This window comes from Anoplolepis gracilipes, chromosome 12 (genome assembly GCF_047496725.1).
Source record: "Anoplolepis gracilipes chromosome 12, ASM4749672v1, whole genome shotgun sequence".
In the NCBI taxonomy this organism is placed as follows: domain Eukaryota; kingdom Metazoa; phylum Arthropoda; class Insecta; order Hymenoptera; family Formicidae; genus Anoplolepis; species Anoplolepis gracilipes.
In genome coordinates, this window is record NC_132981.1 from 61,692 (window position 1) to 65,519 (window position 3,828).

At 18.5% G+C, this 3,828-nt stretch overlaps 1 pseudogene; it reads right to left on the minus strand.

Moving 5' to 3' along the window:
* Nucleotides 1-994: 994 nt before the first annotated feature.
* On the minus strand, nucleotides 995-2,095 carry LOC140671928 (cytochrome b-like; annotated as a pseudogene).
* Between the last annotated feature and the right edge of the window lie 1,733 nt (nucleotides 2,096-3,828).

Here is a 3,828-nt window from a genome sequence, read left to right on the forward strand (position 1 = left end):
GATGCTATTAAATTATTAAATAAAGAATTATTTTATGTTTATAAATCTAATTATCGATTATTTTATTTGACTCCTTTAATGAGATTTGTAACTATATTATCTATATGATTATTATATCCGTTTGCTACTAATTTTTATTATTTAAATTTTTCTATTTTATTAATAATTATTTTTATATCTATTGGCGGGTATTTCATTATTTTTATAGGATGGTCAGCAAATTCAATTTATTCAATAATAGGGTCTATGCGATCTGTTGCTCAAATATTATCTTATGAAGTAAGGTTTATTTTAATTATTTTAATTTTAATAATTATAAGAGAAAGATACTCTTTTTTGGATTTTTATAAATATCAAATTTATATTTGGTATTTAGTTAGTTTATATCCTTTATTTTTGTTATATTTTATTAGAATTTTGGCTGAGTTAAATCGTAGCCCTATAGATTTTATTGAGGGCGAATCAGAGTTAGTTTCGGGGTTTAATATTGAATATTTCTAGGGGAGGATTTACATTAATTTTTTTATCTGAATATGGTATGATTATTTTTTTTAGATTTATTAGAATTATTTTATTTACTAATTTACTTTTATATTCTATGTTAATATTTGTTATAATTAATTTAATAAGATCTTTGATTATTTTTATGCGAGGATTATTACCTCGAATGCGGTATGATGAATTAATATATTTATGTTGAAAAATTATTTTGCCTATTATTTTAATATATTTAGTTTTAATTTTAAGAATAAAATTCATAATAGTTATTGTTTTATTATAGAATAGAGATAAAGTGGGCTTAAGTTGTGTGGTGTGTGTGAGATTAAAAATAAGTAATTTGGAAGTTAATAGAAAATTTTGAATTTCTTTATTATGTTTTCAAAACATAAACTTATTAATCAAGATCATTAACTTATGAATTTATAATTTTTTTATTGGTTAATAGTTAAATATAAATAATAAAAATAAATTTTTAATTTAATAAAATAATATCTCAGATTTTTATTATGATAGATATAAGAATAAAATAAAGAAAATAAATAACTGATAAAATTTGACTAATTCTAATAAATGGATATTCAATTACTTGGGCTCCTGCCCAAGTAAGGAGACTAAATGTGTTTAAAAAAATTCAATATAATAGCTGGTTAATAGGATAAATTATTAATGAATTGAATTTAGGGGTTAAAAGAGGAAGGGTGTATAAGATTAAAATTGATATTAATAGGGCAATAACCCCCCCTAGTTTATTAGGGATTGATCGAAGAATAGCATAAGCAAAGAGAAAGTATCATTCAGGTTGAATATGAATAGGTGTAATTATAGGATTTGCGAGAAGAAAGTTATCAGGATCCCTAAATATATATGGATATTCTAGATTAATAATTCAAAAAATTATGATGAAAATTATAAAAGTAATATTATCTTTTATCGTGAAGTAAATATGAAATGGAATTTTATAGAGATTTCTATTAGTTTCTAAAGGATTAGAAGATCCTGTATTATGTAAGAAAAATAAATGTAAAATAATTATTAATATAATTAGAGAGAGGAAGGGTATAATAAAATGAAGAGAGTAAAATCGATTTAAAGTTGCGTTATTAATAGAGAATCCCCCTCAAATTCATTGGACGATTATATTTCCTATGTAGGGGATTGTGGAAATTAAATTAGTAATAACTGTTGCTCCTCAGAATGATATTTGGCCTCATGGCAAAACGTATCCTAAAAAAGCTGTTGCTATGGATATTAAGAAGATTCTTACTCCAATTATTCAGGTATTAAAAAGTTTGTAAGAATTATAGTATAATCCTCGTCTAATATGAATATATATACAGATAAAAAATATTGAAGCTCCATTTATGTGAATATTATGCAATAATCATCCTAATTTTACATTTTGAATAATGTGAATTCTGTTAAAAGCATAATTTATATTAGAACAATAATGTATGGATAAAAAAAAGCCCCTTAAAATTTGGATAAATAAGAATATTCCTAATAATGATCCAAAATTTCATCAGTAAGAAATATTAATTGGTGTAGGGAGTTTAAGTAAAGAGTTATTAATAAATATTATTAAGTTTTTATTCATAAATAAATTTTTAATTGATTTTACGTATAGTGAATAATTTAATAGAACAAACTTTGATAATAGTAAATAATGAAATTAGTAGATAAAATATTGAGCTAATAGTTATATTATTATATGGGTATTCATAAAGGTTAATAATATTTTGATAATTTATTTCATTAAATTTTAAGATTATTATTGAATCACTATAATTAAATTTATTTTTTAATAAGTTAGGTCAAGGTAAATTGAAATATATATATCTAATTAATAATAATCAATTTAAAATGAATAATATAAGTAAATAGGGGTTGTAATTATTAAGTTTATTTTGATCATTTGAGATTAATCTTGCAAAATAAAGAAAAATAATTAATAAGCCTCTAATTATAATTAAGAATAATATAATAGAATAAATATAATTAGATTGTCAGACTGAAAGATTTATGCAAATAAATATTCTAAAAATTAAAATAGAGATAATTATTCAGATAGGGTGGATAGAGCTGTTATTAGTAGCTAGTAAAAATAAAATAATAAAAAATATTTAAAAAATTAAAATAGTAAAAGTAAGTAATTCTTTATTCATATATAAGAGAGGTTGAAAAAATTAAAGTTTAATTAAATTGAATATATTGGTAAAAATCAATGAAAATTTAATTAATTTCAAAAAATAGTTTAGAAAAAGAATATTAATTTTGGAGATTAATGGCATAAATAGATTTATTTTTTGAATTATATAATAAAATAATTATATAATTATTTATATTGATTTATTAATTTATACATATATATATATAATTATTTTATTATTATTAATTTTTATATATAAATTTATATTAATTATTTTAATAATAATTGAATTAATAGTATTAATTTTATCAATAATTATATTTATGATTTTTAGGATATTTAATTTGGAGATTTTTATAATTTATCATTTAGTTTTTAGTGTGTGTGAAGGAGTTTTGGGATTAACATTATTGGTAATTATTGTTCGTTTTCATGGGAATGAATTATATTATTTATTTAATATTAATAAGTTTTAATTAAAAAATTAAAAATTTATTTAATATTTTATATTAAAATATTTTATAATTTTACACAAATTTATTATAATAAATATTTTTAATTTACAAAATTAATGTTTTAGTATAAACTATAGTATAATTAAATTATTCTATTATTTATTTTTTTTGAATTAATATGATAAAATTTTTATTTTTTTTTATAATTTTATTAATAAAAAATAAAAAAATTATATTTTTTTATAATTCATGTTTTATTTTTAGATTTTTATTTTTATTTAAATTTATATTTAAAGATGATATTTGAATTAGGGTGAGAATATTTATAGGGTTTGATTTTTATTCATTTTTTTTATTAGCTTTAAGATTTTGAATTTTAGCTTTAATAAAAATAGTTATTCAGTTGGAGGAGAGGAGTGGTAGGCTAATTAAAATAAATTATGAGAAAAAATTGTTAATATTTGAAATTATATTATTAATTTTAATTATTTATTTTTCTTCTATAAATTTAATATTATTTTATTTAATGTTTGTGAGTTAAGATTAATTCCTATGTTTATTGTCATTATTTATTGAGGGTTAAATTTTGAACGAACCTCTGCATCTTATTATTTATTAATATATACAATATTTATTTCTTTGCCTTTATTAATTTATTTATTTGAAATTTATAAGCATAATATAACATTTGATTTTAATTTATTGATAAAAAATATAATAATTAAT